Raw genomic sequence first — 20,024 nt, 5'->3', positions numbered from 1 at the left:
ATTTTATAGTTTTTGCAGCGCGTTTCGAGCAGAACCGTAACATTTGAATCCTTTCAACGTCACGTGGTGCTCCCACCTTTATCGACCGAGCAAATTCACCCCTTTTTGATTTCGAACCCTTTCCGTTCGTTTGTTTGTTTAATATAGGATGAAAGAGGGAGAGTTTGCTCGGTCGGTAAAGGTAGAAGTACTGCATGACCTTAATGTTTAATTTGATGACAACTTCACTCTCCCGTGCATCCTCTCCGATTTGGTTCGCGTACTCTGTACAGCTTGCACGTCGCGCCGTTTGGACCATTACGGAGAAATGTAAGCCAAGGTTGGTCCATTTGCACTAGAGTGATAATTCATCATTTTAATACAATAACCGTGCCATGCTCTGCTGCAATAACAGCCAAATCATATAACTTTCGATTTGTAAAACTAAGGCGGTCAAGGTTCACGACCTTGTCATTAGATTAGCGCAATCGTCCTGCGGATGCGAATATTACAAGTCCGCGTATCGCCTTGTTACACGCATTGCTCACATGTAATCTTAGTTTTGACTGACGATTCGCGATTATATATGGCTCAAGGGCTCGGATTTGATGGTTAAAATGTTAAAACTGACTGCCAAGGTTGATCGTGTATGTTAGCTTAGATGCGGGAAGAAGATTTTCATCTATCCAGTGGTATCGGGAATACTGAAAGGGACTTTCTAAAGCTCATCTCACTTCATTGATCATCCTCTTTTTCATGACAGTAACGTTCACACTATCGAATCACCATTTCTAACAGCGAATCCAACGACGCGATTTTTGAAAAGTCACAAGGTGGGAACTTGATCCGATGTGATGATTTCCAAGGCCCTTCGAGGAAAAGCTGAAAGTACACGGTAATCGTTGTAGAAAGGTGAGGACACGCAACGTGATGAAAGATTGAAAAAAACATCGCTGTATTTTCAAGCTGTATGAATTCGTTTTTTCAAATTCAGACAATCCGGAAGTTTCGAAGTAACGCGAGTTTCCCTGATAATGCATAGTTGCAGTAACGTTACGAACTATCAACTCATGGAAGTTTGGTCAAATTTACTCATACAGTAGAAATCCTACTTATTCGAACCACTTAAGGGGGTATTCTAGTGTAGAAATTTGAAAAAATCGATTTTTTTTTTTTTATATTTTCAAAGCTTAACCTTTCAAGAATGTGTCCTTAAAAGGACAAGTCAAAATTTCAATTATTTTCAGAGATATAGCTATTTTAGTGACACGTCTTCAATACTGGCTCGGCTGGAACGAATTTTACTCGATACTTTAAACGCGTTTTTCTCAAAACTACATTTTTCAAAACGGTTGACATGATTTCTCAAGTTCTATTGAACCGATTTACTTGAAATTTGGTGAGAATCTTCTCAATACATGTCTCTATCGCACGAACTATTATTATAACGAAATAATAATTTTTACTATTATTAAAAAATTCAGAAACGTCCAAAAAAGTCAAAAAAAAACGTATTATTTTTTCGGACAACCGTAATTTGGCAAAAAAAAATTTTTTTTCGACTTTTTTTTGGTTAGTACGATAGCTGCATTTATGTAGATTAATAATCTTTTTTTTTTTTTTTTTCTGATTTTGAAAATGCTTGCAATCGTGACAACATTGGCGCGCCATTTTTTTTGTACCCCCCACTTCAACAACTCATAGCACTTTCAATTTTGTATTTTTTGACTTGTTTTTTTTTTTTGTAATCGTGAAATAATAATAAACGCCTGATAAAAAAATGGATGGTAAAAATATTTTTTGTTTTTTGTTTATAGCACTTCAAAAAACACCTCAAATTCATGCCTCTACACTAGAATACCCCCTTAAATTCGACTTCCTCCACTAGCCCTTAAATTCTAGTTCTTGGAATTCTAGGCACCGTGGCGTTGAATATACATATAGGAGTTGTACTGTACCAACTTGTCCCAATATTGGATGACGCATCCAGTATCATACATTCGCTACTTCGGCGAATACGTGATCTGCGGCACGCAATGCATTCAAACCACACTCAATTGAGTGGTCTTGTGAAGTTTGAGGTGGGAGACATTCGCACAGTTTCCGGTGATGTATTTAAAACTGCATGTATACCAGAGACTGAAACAATACACATAAACTCTACTAACGTCATCCAGCAGTGTTAGAACCGTCGAAGAAAAAGGAGACAATCCATTCATAAAACGTTACTACAGGTGCAGAAGAATCGCCGTTACGGTACTTTTGGCATTCGAGTTCTGTGTATAATGTAATGATTGCCGCCAACGCTTCAGGGAATTGCGGTGATTCCATTGAACGTGCAACGACTATTCGGAACCGGTTACAGAGCAGCAGAGGTGGTTTTGCTAACCATATGTATGTGGCATTAGGGTGTTGAAGAAAAATGGAATTTACGATTTTCCACCGTGGCACCCCCTCAAAAGTTACTTTAGATTAAGGGGGTTCCTAACCCAAGAGCGTTGTATAACATTAACGATTTTTAAAATTTTATGGGTTCGGGAGTAGAGGAAGTAAAAATTTGGGCAAATTGGTTTTAAAAGTACTCAATTTCAGCTTTAATTGAAAAAACGAATCAGTTCGTAACGTGAGAATTGTGGCTGCTATCGCCGCTGAAATTGCGTAGTTTTAAAACCAATTTGCCCAATTTTTTACCTCCTCTACTCCCGAACCCATACAATTTTGAATATTGTTAATGTAATATACAACGCTCTTGGGTTAGGAACCCCCTTAAAAGAAAGACTCCGTGAAAATATAAGCGTTCTACGTTACACTTCAATTACTATTTCTTTCCTGACATTTATGTTCAGCGCAAAGGTCACGCTCCATAATACAACAATATATCATCCTTGCACCTTAATCTCATAAAATATTTATAAGTTCATGTTGAATTATAACTATTTTATGATATTAAATTACTAGTGAAAAAGTCATCAGATACACATCGCAAACATCAAAACAGTGGAGATTTGATATTACAAGTGTGGATTTTCTTCGCGACGTAAATTGATATCATTGATGATGTAAGCAATGGAAAATAAATTTCATTCGCGATACTTGAAAAGTATTAAAAAAAAAAAAAAAAATGTGCAAAAATGAAAAACGCTCATCTTTTCACAGAACTTTTCTTTTAACCTAAACAAACTTTTTCAGGGGTGCCATGGTTGAAAATGACAATTCATTTTCTTCTGAAACATCCTGAAATCACTTCTCGTATCTGTTATCCCCGCACGACGTAATGCATATACTTATATTATAAGTGTGGGTACAGCAATCTCTCTGTACACTGACTATTCAGTAATACATTCATTACGGCCTCTCAAACGACACGCGATTTAAAGTGCGAGCTGGCACGTTGATATTCGCGAAAGCGTCCGAGTAGGCTACTACATTTACTTTCATTTCTGCAGATCACTTGTCACAGAGAGTTTTCGTTATTATATATAGGGAATTCCGTGCTAATACAACCAACGTCTGACCCTCGCCATTTTTGATTTTGATCAAAATTTTTTCTACAATTGTTCTGTCACAATAATTATCGAGTAAAATCACTACGAGTTGTTTTTATGATAGAGTTACTTCGCGATCGATAAATGAATAGCATTATTTTTAAAATATGATGTGATTTTAGGACCAAATTTGTGAATTTTTTCATTATTAAAGTTTTTTATTCTGCCTACCGAAGGGTGGATTAATGATTTTTCGAAATTTTCAACTCAATTTGTCCCCAAGTTATGAAGTTCCGAAAAATTTCCCGTTTATATTGTTCTAACCAATATGACTCAGAAACGTGAAGAGCTATTAAAAATAGTTAACTGAATATTTTTTTTTTCGTCTTGAGATAAAAAAACATAAAAAGTGTGGACAAATTGTATTTCACAAAATCATCCGGTTTTTTAAATTTTCTGCAAAAAAACATTATCCTTCATTACGATGGTTCCCTTTTATTTTCTTGCGCAAAGTATCCTGAAAAATGTTGGTTTTTTCGTGTAGTAAAAAGTATATGGGCCGATTAGTCATTGCATTTCCATTATTTATTTGAATGTGACTTTTTGCAGTCGAAAGAGCAACACTTTATGGGACACTTTTTTTTTTTTTTTTTAATCGCACTCTACTATAAATTTTATGTAATGAATTTCTTACTGGACGAAAAATTAACTTTCCATGAACTTTGATATTCGATGAAATTTATATTTAATTAAACAAATCTGTATATAACGACTGATCGGGCAATAATGATACTTGGTCTAAAATTGTTTGAAAAATAATTTGAAGGTTTTTTTTCGTCAGAAAATCAAACAATACTGTCCGATTGAAAAATATTATTCCTTTGAATATGTGTATCGAATTTGAAATCGATCCACAGATCACAGTTCGAGATATCGTCTACGCCGTGTTGAAAAACATAGTTTTGAGAAAAACATGTAATATTTCTGTCTGGAAAAACTTTTAATTTACATATCTTGCTTATTTTACTTTTGAAAGTCGAAAAACAAAACAAAAAAAGAAAGTATTACGTTCATACTTTGACAGTGAGGGAACCCCTTATAAAGTTATTTTTAGAAATTTAGGAACAAGTCAAGTTGAAGAATTTGAAAAAATCACGAACGTTGATTATCACAGGCACAGAATTACAGGGGAAAAAGAAATGAAGAATATGAAAAGTAGGTATGAACTAATAATGTTATCCGATGTGAAAAATAATGCCCGATATTCAGGTGATTATAGATGCTTCTAATCCAAGCAAATATGAATAACGTAGAATGTGACATACAGGATAACACGTCACACGAGTTTTCCAAGCAGAGTGTAATTCATGTATGAAATGCTAAGCACGTTCGTAAATACGTACGCCTGGCATTAAAAGTACATGGGGAGTATGGTATACGTTGTGTAGGCATATGGGAGAAACCTTTACTATGACGTCATTTCTTCGCAGTGTATGTCATGTGCTGCAATAAATAGTGCTATTCGTATAACAGTTGTGCTGTGTATTAATGGGACAAACTGCGTCTGTCTTGATAACGTATGTAAATTAAAATTTATAATACAATCATCGCGCGTATTCGGTTTTATACTGTCTTCCGAGAATAAATTAATGTAGGTATGTAACACGGTGAAGAACTTCCAAGACCCCGTAACAACGAGTAAGTCGTCCCCGTGCGATTTTCTGCCATTCCAATTCTGCTCGATTCTTTATCCCCCGGGCATTTGATCACCTCGTAATGATTCGAGGAACTGATGTGTCTCAAGTATTTCATCAATTGGTCCTGGGTCGTATGAATATAGTTGATTTGGTTGGGTTAGTAATGCTGATGTCTTGATGCCTCGTTTGCAATCAATTTAAACCTGGGGATTTCCTCAGCAGACATTATCTACTGCTTCTGACTAAACTTTTGTTCCAACATTCGGAAGAGTCGTATATGTTAATATATATATATATATATATATATATATATATATATGTATGGCCCAGACGCTTCCTAGTACATTATTATTCCAGAGTTCTCCTTGCCACTATCCACGGTATGTAGTGTATGAAAAATTGCCTTTCATCTCACGATCGGGTTTAGACAGTAAATAAGTGTAAAGAATATATTTTCTACATATTTTCTCCGAGGCTTCTGCTAGACTTTTAAAAAGACTTTTGAATGATGATGGATTGTGCTTGGAATTTGAGCTGGCAAATCTCCATGGAATTTGTAAGTTCGTGGTCACATATTAAGCACTATATTGTGTAAAAAACTGAGGGGTATTTACTCGTTGAAATCGCGAACCAGTTTTCTTTGTAAACGTTCGAAAATCGCACGAAATTTCTTGAATTTGATTGAAATCGTTCCGAAATCGCTTAAAATCGGTTTGAGATAATTTGAAGCTTGCAAAACTTAGTTTGGAACCGTTGGTAATAATAGAAAATCCGTTGCAATAGCTTGAAACACTTTGAAATTAGTTTCAAACCGATTGTAAAAATTCGCTTGTAATCACTTTGAACCCGTTCAAAATCGTTTATCACTTGATTTGTTTGAAATCACTCCGAAATTTATTCAAATCAGTTTGAGATAGGTTGAATTTTGCAAAAGTTAGTTTGGAACTGTTGGTAATAATTCGTTTGAAATAGCTTGAAAGTCTTTGAAATTAGTTACAAACCATTTGTAAACATTTTTAAATTGCTTGTAATCACTTTGAACCTGTTCGAAATCGTTTGTCACTTGATCTATGTGTGAATACCTCGTTGGCAAAAACAGTATATCTCCTGTCACAAACAAATGTTTCGCTAAAATTTATGCCAATTCGACAATATTGATGCAAGAGAAGCTTCGTTTTTAAATAGGTAAATTCAATTCTCAATTAAAATCAGATCAATGACGGACAACTGATTGGATTGTTTCGGCTATCGAGGCATTAACTTGAATAATGATCACAATGTTCACCAATTATACTCGGATAATTGTGATCACTATTTATGTAAATTGGTTTTCAAACGGTTTGCAGGACTTTTCTATTCGAACATAAATTATCAGCTTTTCAAAGTGTATGTAATCATATATGTACTCGTACCGTTATGCAACGGATTATCAGTAAATTTATTGAAAGAGCGAAATGATAGTTATAGAACAATATGTAATAGTGCACAAGCTAATCAGCGCATTATTTTCACCGTGAAGAAATACGACAACGATGACAGTTGTACAATTTCGATATTTGTATATTGTTGACTGAAATAGTTGACGCAGTACTAAGAAAAACAAATGAGCAGCGGAGTTGCTCCGGAGTGAACTTGTAACCCTGATTTGCCTATAATTAGGAGTCCTTGTGGTGCGCAGCCACGAAAAGACTTGGTGTATGATAATGATGCTGGTAACATTAACGTTTTTTGATTATCATCGTTTGCCATGTACACAGAATGAATTTCTAGCTACCAGATGTTTCATCGCAGCGTTGCCAACCTATTAGACGAACATTTCTTTAAACGACTCCGAAACAATTCTTTAGATTTCTTATTTAGATGGCACCACAATAATTCTTCATATTTACTATTTTCTACGGTGATGTCTGACGGTATTGAAACTCAATAAATACAGGAATGCATAATATACTTCATTTTTTCGCTTTTCAACATGGACAATTTTCCTAAAAATATATTATGATAATTTCCGAACGAGGTAACACAGACAGATTTATATCCTACAATCTGAATTGTAAATATTGAGATGTTAGATACTTTTACTTATATAACATGTTCTTATTGTTAATATTAAGGACCACCATCTTGTCAAATAAGTGCGTTTGAAAATTAAAATTGGAGATGCCATCTAATTGGTGCATATTTTCTCATGAACCTCGCAATTGGTTGATTTCTAGTCTGTTGTTTCGATTTCACAGACCGTATTTAGAGATTTTGCTATCAGTCTTGAGATTTCGTCAAAGATCTTCAGATTTTCTTCAGATTCCTGCCTAAATTACAATATTTCTTAGTAAGATAACAAATTTTCTTTTTTCTTTGAATGGACTCTAATTTCTTCCGATCTAAAGAAATTTCTTTAAGGTTGGCAACGGTGGTCCGTTTTCCGTTAAAATTTGATACGCATGCGCTACAATCCGAGAGCAACTGTTTACCAGAGCGACTAAATGTCACAGATGACAGTTCGCCGCGATGTATATAACCTCAAAAATTTTACAATTGTCGGTGGCAGATGTGCTCAACTCACAATTGTCCAATTTATTGAGGTTATATGCATCACGACAAACTGTGGTCTACGACGGTTGGTCACCCTGCCAAACAATTGCTCTTGGATTGTAGCGCGTGTGCTTTAAATTTTATCAGGTGAGCCACTCAGTCTTTAAGAATTCACTCTGTACGTTATTTACATGTTTGACACGTAATAATCGCAAGGCATTTCAAGGTGGTTCTTTATTCTGTCCAAAGTCGTTATCTGTACACGAGACTTTGACTGATGGTTAACAGGTATTGAATGAATCCCATTGTTGAATATCAGACCAGATTATCTGTCCAAAATGCGAAAATCAGCCTTTTGAAAATTGGAGTTTTTAAAATTGCGCTCATGGCCGTTTCATGTGTTTTCAACGGTAGTGCTATCACAATTATTTCACAAAATCCATAAACCTTGATAAAAACGGCAATAATGGATATTGGAGAGTAGGAATACAATGCCGGTTCTGGACCAAGGTTCGACCTGCTGCGGAACAATTCTCGATACTGTCAATTGTAAAATGTCACGTAGTTGATATCACACCAGACTTTGAACTAACAGTTGTATAAGTCATGATATGTTGAAAAAGAGACGTTGCCGACCGTTTCGAAAAGGTTTTTAATGATAAACACGACGGTTTATAGGTTACAAATGTCGCGTCTCGAATCCGACGATATGGCGCGGAATTTGAATATCATGAATCGGATTTTCACATAACATGGATCGATTTAATACTAAGAGTTAAATTACAAAAAAAAATGAAGTTTAAACCGTTCATTTTTGATTGAAAGAAATCGATTTATATTGAGATGTATGAAAATAATGGAATTATACACTCGCTATGAATTGTATCTGATAACAGCGGTAGTCATATGAAAAACTATGGGCAGAACATTATTAATACATTCAGTTATAATAAAGTACCATCCAAAGTGTTCTCAAAATGCATGAATTTTACTTTTGTGTATTTTTCCAACAACTTTAGTGTGAATTATAGACTTCTCCAAAGGGTTCTACTGACTCCGGAGTTACTAAAGAACCACCTTTATTCTGCGTAAAGAAAACTCAAGTTTATTTTCTGTGATAACGTGAATGCTGTTATAATACAACTGATTTCACCATATTTTTCGTAAACATTAAACTCCTGTAACTTAAATTGAACTCTCGCGGTTTTCGTCTCTAGATATAAGGATATATGTGTTAGAACTATACTATGAATAGCTTTCGGCCTCGGATTCTTCCGGAGAGATAAAAATTGAATACCGTTATAGAGGCCAAAGCTAAATTGCACAACGGAATTATAAGGCTTCAGCTATTTATTTTGTTTTTTTCTCATCTGTCTCTCTCTCTCTCTCTCTCTCGCTTTCTTTTTTTCTTCCACTATTAGAAACACATAAAAACCATCTTCGACGGGCATCCATAACATCTATAGTGTATCAAACGAACTGAAGCTACTAGTCATACTGATTGAACTTGAATGTTAATTAAACTATTTGTATCCGTGTAAGTGTGGTTGGTTACTTAAAATAATCGTCCATATCAAAGTTTTAATCCATAATAAATAGATCACGCAAGAACTTGAGCCCCGGCTGACTTGGCTTGTGAATATCCATTTCGTGACGTCATAAGCACTTACAGCGCTCCTGGACGTTCAACGTTGAACTAAGGCCGGTGATTTCATTGGCCTGTTCCGTTAGATCCAACCAATGAAATTACTTACAAGTCGCGACAGACTTCTTGTGGATCCGTCACCTGAAAATTTCCTTGTCGAATCGTGCCATATTTACGAAAAGCTAACTGATGGGATGAGTTATCCTGGATTATGTGTGTGCTTCTGTACGTCTCTATCACCCTGTCGGAAGTGAAAGAAAATCTGAAATCGTAGAAGCGGTGAATATTCAACAAGTCGGTATTTTCGACCGGCCATGTTTGATTTTATTTATTTCATCATTATTCATGATAAACATTATCAGCGATCCACTTTACCAATGACTGAGATAGGGACGTACAGTTTTATTCAAGCTACGATTTAAAAATTTTCCTAATGAGATTCTTACTCCAGTTCTCGACCGATTCGTCAACGAAATTTCCCGGCTTCTGCCGTAATGCTTATGCCATTTCCATACCAACGGTAAAATGATGGTACGGTATATTCTATAGCAGTAGGTACTGATAATATATTAATGGCTGTTTGTAAGAACGACTTTTCAATTACTAGATTACTTAGTACTGGCATAATAACTGAATAACTTCAAATTTATCTAATTGATTCGATTGACTGGGTCACATCCATTTTGTAAGCATTTGGAAAAATTGTTCAATTTCTTATTTTGTTCCGTATATCAAACACTGCTGCGTTGCCGGTTTTGGCAGAAATCCAGCCTAGACTGGAAGATATCTGAATCCATGTGATCCATGCTAATTGACCGACTAATCAGGTCCATCCTGAAATGACGCATCTTCATACACCGTAACGAGTAAAAAAAATATATATATATGTACATAATATATATGTATTACTTATTGCGGATGTCACATTACGTAAAAAACTACCTAGTCATACTAAATGCCTTGGAAAATAAAACGACAAATTATACCCAATATTATTACTAACTCGTCAAGTTAGATGAAATGGTGATTGAAAGTTGCAAAGACTGTAGAATGAGTATCACGGGCACGAGTGATATTCATTTGAATGGTTTCAGTCAATTAACATTAATTCCGAGAGTGTATCCAGACAGAGGAAATATCTGGAAAGCCATCGGAAAACGTCAGAAAATGTGATAATGCCATTGATTTTCATTGATTCCAACTCTATGATGTGATAATCTTTGATTTTCACTTCACTAACGATAAGTGACATCCATTAAGCTTCATATCTATCATAAAAATCTGAAGTAATTCTTCAACACACTACTTAAGGACCACCCTAATGTTACCCCTCCGTCATATATGGCGAAATTGTATTTTACACTTCTTACTTTTTCTGAGCAGGTGCCTAATGAAATTTCCTCAAATTTTGGTAAATGATAGAGTGTATGATTGTGACCTCTGTGAAGTCCCCCCCCCCCCTTCCCGCCATTTTAGAAATTTTTGTATCTTCTAACGCGGATCGTTCGCTCCAGATTGCTCGTCATTTTTTGAGGTGAAAAAATTTTGAAAAAGTGACCAAAGCGTTACCTAAACGAACTGGAATACTAGTTTTCTCAGGGCTGACTGTTTTGAAGTTCAAAGGATTAAGTCACTTTTTCGATTTTTGTCGCGTTGCAAAGTGGCGAGCAGATAAAACAAATATACGAAAAATTCTGAGTAAGTAACAAGCAAATGATCTACGACGAAAAATATTCTGATCGCAACAATTTCTTATTTTTTGGGGGGGGGGGGGGTCGGAAAATGAATGATGAACTACAAAAAATATTTGGTTCATCTTCAGTAGCGTATCATCACCTCAAATCGAATGCAATTCAATTGCAAATACTTGAGTATTTTTAAAATTGTTAAAAACTTTTGTTGATAAAATATGATGATAGAAAGAAACACTGAGATTGTGGGGAAAGAGGATAAACCATCTATTCCAACAATACTGTGTTCAAAAATTATGTCGATCTGAGCTGCCGATTCCCACAAAGTACTTACATGCAGTGATTTCCACGGAAAAACTTATTCGAGATTCTTATCTGATGATTAATGTAGTTTGATAACGAAAGATCGTTTTCAAGAACATTCTCTGAATTGGTGGCTGGTTTCATCATCCTCATTTTCCAGAATTGAAGTAAATCGGTTAAGCCATTTTCGAGACATCGTACAACCGCAAAACAAAGTCAATGTTATCGTCAATACCATTGCATCCTATAAATTGATCCTATCAGAACAAAATACGTGATCGAATCTCGATCTCAATACTTTTGAATAAAACAAACCCCAATCGAAATGAGTAAATGGGACGTTGGGACTGATACACTAATAAAATGTGGTGTAGACTTCTATGATGTTTATTTGTTTATTTAAAGTATACACTGACAAATCAGGTGTCCTTTGATATGCAAACCAAAATGAATATTTGGCGCTAGGCGGTGCGTGCGCTACGGAAAATAATTACCAATGAACAAAAGAAATCCTTAAATAAGTTCAATAAATAATACAATAAATGGTGTCAATCCAACACTATCTGATTCTCAAATTCCGTATTGACCACGATATTTGTTCCGTACTAGTCCACACCGGTCACTTTTGGTCAATTTTGACAGTGTAGTTCTCCCAAACTTCACCCACTTTTTGGCCGCCTATCCATTACACAATGGAGGATAGAGGTATCGAGAAGTATCTCATATGGGTATTCAACTGAAAAATTGTCCACCAAAAGGCGCCAAATATTGGTTCAACAAGTCACCGAAATGGCGCTAATAAGAAATAAGGCTTCAATGTGATTGCCGTTTGGTGGAACTTTTGCTACAGCAACGCCATCTTAATTCTACTCTATTTTATGAACACTTTCTATAGACGGAAATAGTCCTCCTTACTTCTACCCACCGTACATCAAACATATCCCAACTTCCTCGAGTGATTGGGGCCCATAATCGCGAAACGTGCAATGTTGTCCTGACGTAAAAAAAAAATGTAAAACACAATTTTGAGAGGTCAGTTTAATATGTGTTGAATTACAGTAGGCGCCATTCTTTTAGGACAAAAAAAAATTGTTTCTTTATTAAGATTTTTTCAAAAAGCAGTTTTTACAAAAAGACCATTTGCTCTGGAATAAAATTTTTTTTAACCGTACATATTGACAGATCAATGAATGATTCAGATTCAATACAGGTAGGATCAAAGGATGCAGAGTCATTGCAATCATTTTTTGAAGGGAGTCCGTCAGGTCCCAGAATTTAAAATTTTTTTATATCGAAATTATGGCAGTACAATGACGAATTTTTTCTACACGGATCAAATCAACCACAAAAAATAACCAACGGCTCAGGGGGTCCGTAGTGCCCAACGTTCCCCTACATCGAGATCATGGATTGGTACCCCGAACACTAACGGAACCAAGCGATCTCCGGCGATCGGTTTTTGGAGGGGAGGCAATCGGAGAGAACTTGCGGCCACTTCTCCTCCTCCACAACCTCCACCACCTCCTACGTCCATCCCGATTCACCCAAACATTGTAGCTCACAGCTTTTGACGGTTCGTGTAGTGTGCTATGCACCGTGCTGCGCCGTACCGAACGGTCGCTCACTCGCTTCGTCGATTCGTCCATTAGTTTGGAGTTGGAAGTTGGAAGTTGGCAGTTGGCAGGTGAGCCGGCCGGGTAGCTGAGCCGTGAATCGTTGGTTCGTTCGCAATTATAGTCAGACAGACAGTCGGTCGTACAATCGAATTTTTGTAAAAAGTGTGTGAAATTAGTCGTGAGGAGAGTATAACGCGAGAAATAGGATAGATGATGAAGGTGCTGAGGAGAGAGTGTGGTGCGCGTGTATACTCCTCAACTCTCACTCGACGAATTTTATCCTGATAGAGACGTTTTTTTCACTTGGACTTCTTTCGAGGCTCCCCACTCGTGAACGTTGGATTCGAAATAGTGGCGGGCCGATGACGTCTTTCAAAAACTGTTGAACCACTCAGCTGCTGGTACACGTCCATTCGTCCATCCATCCATCCAACTTAATACCGTAAGCAACCAACCATGGATTCACAACCACCTTCACGTTTACAAATTTTTCACTTAGCCTTATCATTTGCGTATTATTATATGTGGGCAACTTTCGACGACGGTGAAATCTTTGGAAGAAGTTGAATTATTTCTTTTTTTTTTTATTTTTGTTTTTGTTTTTGTTTTCTTCGTTAATGACAAAGAGAGAGAGAGAGATAGAAATAGGGTATATCGAGAGAAGAAGCGAAGGAGAAATCGAACGAGAGGTGCGGGAGGGTGGGAAGGTGGAGCGGCGAGGGGGGGGGGGGGGGGATATTTTTGGACGAGTATTTACGTAAGAGATACTTACGTATCTACACGCAGATATATAGACAGATACTACTTATACTATAAGGTACCGGTCTCGCGATGCACTAACGTTATTTTCTACAATCGTCGCAAGAAAGTTGGAGCTGCACGATATAGGTATACGTATACGTATGTGGATAGTTCAAGGATATTATGTCTGAAATTCTAATGTTCGTGACAGAGTAAAAATGTAGTTGAGTATTTGAATGAAATTTTTTTTTTTTTTTTTTTTTCATTTTTAGGGGTGCGCAATGCGGTGCAAGCCAAAATAACAAGGACGTATTTTTTGTTTTTCGTTAAAAATGATAATTTTTCATGTTACAGGTGATTGAATTTCCCTGATTTTAATTTATACATATATATATAGATATAGATATATCTTAACATGGGTGACGTCACAATGTTATAGTTTTCAATCTGTTATATCAATGGCAATTTTGATTCAATCGAAAAAATACGTTCAAAATATTTTTTTCCAATCTACAAGAATATGAAATAAAAAAAAATTCATTCAAATACTCAGTTATGGCGGTTAGTTTCATATTTTATTTTACCGCGCTAATTGTGAAAACAAAGTGCAACGGCCTTCATCCGTATGCCAACTTCGTGTCGAACTCTAAACACGCTGGCATAGTATTAATGAGAAAGTTCAATGTATTAGTTTCTTCAAAATTGTGGCAAAATAAAAGTCTCTGACAATTTACAGCTTTTTACCGGCTAATTTTTCTATTTTTGCTAATTTTACTGGACTGTACTGAAAATTAGTGCTAAAGAGATCAAAAGTCGATACTTTTTATTTGTAATACATACATATGTATGAGGGATTCTCCGTCAACTCGGCCACTTTTTTTTTTCGACCATCTTAGGTCTGCCCCATAATTGGTTATATCAAAATACTACTGAAAGTTACTCTATGTGAATTTTTTCAGATTTTTTAATTCATTATTTGAGAAATTGCCGTTTTTTTTCAAATGAATATATCTCGGAAACTTGAAGTAACCGAAAAAAATGACTCTACATAAAAGTTGCAGTTTTTTGTTAGCTTTCGAGAGGAATTTTTGAAAAAAATTTTTACGTTTCGGTAACGCTGATTTTTTACCAAAAAAGGAAGAAATTATTCTTTTTATTCAAAAAGGACCCTTTATTTTGCTGAAAAAATTACAGAGTCTTCCAATATGTGTCACAATATCGCAAAAAAATCGCCAGAGTGGCGCGGATCGAGATTCTAGGGTAAAAAAAATGAACCCACACAAATTAATTTTTTTATACCGGAACCTCGACCGAATTTGTTTCTTCAAGTTTCCGAGATATATTCATTTGAAAAAAAAAACGGCAATTTCTCAAATAATGAATTAAAAAATCTGAAAAAATTGACGCAGAGTACCTTTCAGTAGTACTTTGATGTAACCAATTATGGGGCAGATCCGAGATGGTCGAAAAAAAAAGTGGCCGAGTTGACGGAGAATCGCTAATATATAATCCTACGTAACTTTATCTTTATTAAAAAGTATCCATTTATGGCATAAATGAATCTCCATAAATTCAGTGGCAAACATTAATATGTCGTGGTGGAGTATTTAGTATAATTAAAATGAACATACCGAGAAAAGAGTTTATTTACTGTTAACAAACATACATTTGGATATGGCAAAATAAATGTTTCCTTATTATTACTATTAAATTTCAATTGAGCCAAATATTTGTTGACCGTTAAAAAATTTCTATCGATCATTATTTGGCTCATATAAAATTTGATAATAATAAAAATACATTTATTTCGCCACACACGGAATATACGTTTGTTCACAGTAAATAAACTTTTTTTCTCGGTGCACTAAAATTTCAACGAATCTGATTGTGAGTAGAACAAGATTGTCAGAGTTTATTAAAAATCTTGATCTGCATAAAATCTTAGTGTGAATCATGCGTCTCTTGTGAATTTTGCTCCATCTTGTTGGTCTTGTTCCGAAATTAACGCATCAACGGAGCATGACGTTATTTTCTCATATTTAAGTCGTTGACAGGTACATTATAATGTGCATTAAATAAAAAAATAACGAGCATTGAAAACATGCACCAATTCGCCGGTGTAGGTAAACGTAAAAAAAAGTCTCTCTTTTTTCGATGAAATAATACATGTATATGCACGCATAACTAGTTTTAAAATTTCAATAAAACGAAAGTTGATTCTCTTGAATAATACATATAATTCCATATACAATCATTTGTAAGCGAATCATCGTCGTTCGGTTATAGTGAATCATTTCGCGAATAAATTTTGTAGGTAGGTGCGCACTTTTTTCTTGACTAATAAACTTTTTTCCTCTCCTTTCCTCCTCTTTCTTTTTCCTCTCTCGTCGTTCTTGTGTAATCGCCTACGTCGATACTACTCTACATGCTTGCAATATCTGCACATACTGTGCTAGACTGACTTTCATTTTCGCCAAAATCCCGTTGAATCTTGTCCACACATTTTACAGCGAATCACGCACGTGTTCCAATCCAATCTCCGTTACACTCAACGTCGCGATTCGCTCTTGAACTCTTTGGTTGCATAAATTATTTAAAAAAGTGACAGTGACTGTAACGATAATCGTAAAACAACTCGGGTGTTGAAATCCGTATTCAGTTTTTCATCATATGTAACTTATAAAATCGAGAGTCACTTTGATTGTAGGACAGTAAATTTGTAGAAAAAATTAAATTCTTCAAATAATCAAAGTGTATACTAGACTTGGTAGCATGAAGTTTTTGTACCTTCGCGAAATGATAAAATTTCTTCGGCAAAGTTCTGATTAAAAATATTAAGTGAGTAAAATAAAAAAAGGAAGAGAAATAGAGAGATTTTAAAACGAAAGATGTTAAATAAATAAACGAAAGTTTATAATAACGACTTCAAAGGTTGAGGATATTTTATTTTTAACTGCACACGTAAAGGTATACAACTGCGGAATAAATAAAGTTGTTTTGCGCCGATAACTGACGTGTATAACACGGGAATTTTACCATTTGAAAAGTAAAGAAACTACTCGAGCGACGTACCAATTGCTTGCCTCCTGCACCGATGACCCAACTTTTACAATTCTGATTCAAATCGAGCGCGTGGTTGTATTGTATGTACGACATGGTACATATAATATGTATGTAACATTTTTACATGTATATATATATATACATGTTTAGAGGAAATATTGTGCCGAATTCGAAGTTGTATCAGGTATTTGAAATAGCATTCATTCATGTTTATTGAGAGCTATATGTATGAGAATCACGATGTTGAAAATTTTGAAACGCAATAAGATGAAATGAGGGAATTCAGTTTAATTTTATTTACGATGCAATAAAATATTAGAAATTTATGTACAAAAATCGCGTCTTCAAACAGAGTCGGACAAGAAATTCTGTGATTCAATTAGCAACGGAGTCTGTCTAGATACGAAAGAGACGTTTTGATTTGTTTGTTTTTTTTTTTTTTTTTTTTTGCGAAGCTGACGGTTTAATTTACTCAAAATTTACTTTCAACGTTTATAAATGGCGAACTGTTGAAGCTGCGGATTTCCTTCAGACGAAAGTTTTTGCGGAGAGGCGGTAACAATTTAAAAAACAATAACACACCGAATGCATGTTCCTCCCACGTCATTTGAATATGTCAAGCTTACGAATTCCGAAAGTGTTCTTCTGAAATTCGATTTTAATTTTAATTGTGCGATACGTCTACAAGTTTTTGTTTTTTTTTTACACGCATATTAATTCCAAGCGAAACACCGATATATTTTAACGTGTATTGAGGTTTGGAAGGTTGAGCGAGCTCGGCGTCTCGGGATAAGAAACTGGTGTCTTAAAATATAAGCTCGATTTTTTTGGTAATATCCATTGTCAAAATTCAATATGGCGTTCACGTACGCGTGCGCGTACTCTCAGTACGTAGAGTAAAAAATTCATCATACCCTATGTGCATGAGCGTTTCATTCATTGGCGGGAGTTGACCTATTCTCTTTGCACTGTGCGCATAATGCCGGGTCACCGATTTTATTATTATAAATACCTTACATGCATATTTGGGCGATTCAAAAAAATCATTCTTTCTTTTTTTTTTTTTTTGAAAAAAAGTGGTAGTGAAAAAACGATTCGAAATGACGAAAAAATAATACCTGCACGCGGAAAAATTTTTTACTCAAGATTTAGAGTCAGCGCAAGTCGACTTTATGTATTTAATTAAGGTTTTTTTTTTCGTAAAATATAGACAAGATACGTTTTTTGTAGATTGATTTATTCTTAAAAAAAAGCTATCTTGTTAAATTTGACATTTTTTTTGATGAAATCAACTAAACTTGGCGAGTATATTTTTACCCTTCGAAAAATTCTAAAAATCGAAAAAAAAAAGTAAATTGAAGCTTAAAGTTTGTACTTTTTACACGGTGTTTTTCAGACAACTTTTAAAATTAGATCTCGATCTACTAGATCTTTAATTAATTAAAAAAAAAAAAACCTTAAATAAATACATAAAATCGACATGCGCTACCTTTAAATCTTGAGTGAAAAATTTTTCCGTCTGCAGTCATTATTTTTTCGTCATTTCGAATCGTTTTTACACTACCACTTTTTTTCGAAATAAATAATGATTTTTTTTGAATCACCCCAATGTATATATATATATTATATACCTATAACGACTTCCCCGCGAGATGAATCACATTTACTTATTTCTTCGATGCTTGCAAATGTATATTGAACGAAACTCTGGACCGGGCATATATTTATTACGTAACAAATTATACAGCTATTTAGATCACGTGACACGAAATTCATCCATTAAGGGTATGCGACAGTCCTTTCTTATCTATCGAGTCGGCGGATTCTTATTTTTCCCTATCATCGATAGATTAATGAATTTGTACAAATTTCGGCAGGGCATTTCTCCTTCGTCGTAAAATTTGGGTAATTTTCTTAAAATTCGGAAAGTTACGAAAAAAAAGTTGGAGGTTTTTTTTTTTTTGTCACTAGTTACCATTTTTCCAATATCAAAATTTTTATAGCAGTAAACTCCGTGATCGACATACTTTCTACAATTTTAGAAATAATTAGGTGTAAAATGAGTCGTCGCAGGATTTACTCCGTACAATATTTCAACCAGGATGATAAAACTACGGATCTGAATAATTTCGGGCAGAAACTACGATCAGTCGGGCTTTTGTTACCTGGGTTGCCTAGCAACTGAAAATATTGCCCCAAACGCGAGCGCCACTTCGTGTTACGGCGATCACGCGAACCAAGGAAACGCTCAGCTGAGCGTTGTGTATTCAAAAAATTATTATAAATTTTAGTTATTATTTACAGTCCTGAATATTGTATGAAAATAGCCTTACGATGCCTCATTTTACTCATCATTATTTCCAGAATGGTGGAAATTCCCTTGGCCACTTACTTCATTGATCCATAAATCTGGGAATCGTGAAAATGGAGACATGTGGAAGAAAGTTTAACATTTTTTTTTGATAACTTGTCGGACATCAATGAGATTTTCGAATTCTATGATGAACGAGCAATGTTTTTTCTAAATTTAAAAAAACTCCATTGATCAGTATATTAATGATATCGAAAAGTCAGAATTAGATTACTTGGTCGATAAAAAAGAAATCTCGCATGTCCTTAAAACCCATTCATTTTTCTGAAAACGTAGACTTCTATAAAACGGAGCATGCGTTTTCTCTAAATCGGAAACATACAATTGTTTCCTCATTAAATTTAGTTTATCTATTCTACAAATTCTTTGGAATCGATCCCATGCGCGGATTTGGAGAAATCGCCGCAAAGAAAAAAAAAGAAAAAAAAAAATTCAACATAATTCTCCAGTAAAAATTCACCGCAATGGAATTTTTAAATAAAGAAGTTTATCAGTTCTCGACGCGTCGCTATAAACGATAATTCGACTGTCCTGAAAGTGTCCTCGCAGACTACAAGGCTATGTTGCTTAAAAATATGCCCTAAATGTATTAGCAAATACGAAATACCCGGCTTCCTGCTAACTTTTTCGCAATTACATAATTGCTGCTTAAATACTAGATTGGCGCCCACCAGTGGCGACACTTTTCTTTCAAAGGCTTAATTGCAATATTTCACAATTCAGAATATGTATAATGATTGATAGCCATCCGGAATTCTGGATCTACAGTTACGACAATATTATAAAACGAAAGCAAACGCAGGCGTCAACAATACTGTCGATAATTAATCTAATTAAAGCATTACGTGTTCAGGTTACCGCACCATTTTTTTTTTCCTCAATTCTTTTTGTCACTGATACA

General features: G+C 35.1%; 1 protein-coding gene across 3 annotated transcripts in view; it reads left to right on the top strand.

Annotated features, from left to right (window-relative positions):
- LOC107218478 (3-hydroxy-3-methylglutaryl-coenzyme A reductase) overlaps positions 1-20,024 on the top strand; it is a 49,488-nt gene that overhangs the window by 6,540 nt on the left and 22,924 nt on the right. Inside the window, exon 1 of one of the 3 annotated variants that reach the window (XM_015656367.2) lies at positions 12,886-13,390. The exons of 1 other annotated variant lie outside the window; for it this stretch is intronic. The gene's annotated coding sequence lies outside the window, so the exon portion shown is untranslated. Of the gene's footprint in view, positions 1-12,885; positions 13,391-20,024 lie in introns of those variants that run through there. One more of the 3 variants, XM_046745039.1, reaches the window with a different exon arrangement.

The sequence above is a fragment of the Neodiprion lecontei genome, chromosome 7, assembly GCF_021901455.1.
Source record: "Neodiprion lecontei isolate iyNeoLeco1 chromosome 7, iyNeoLeco1.1, whole genome shotgun sequence".
Classification (NCBI taxonomy): domain Eukaryota; kingdom Metazoa; phylum Arthropoda; class Insecta; order Hymenoptera; family Diprionidae; genus Neodiprion; species Neodiprion lecontei.
The sequence above is the reverse complement of the archived record's forward strand: the minus strand, read 5'-3'. Positions and strand labels throughout refer to the sequence as shown.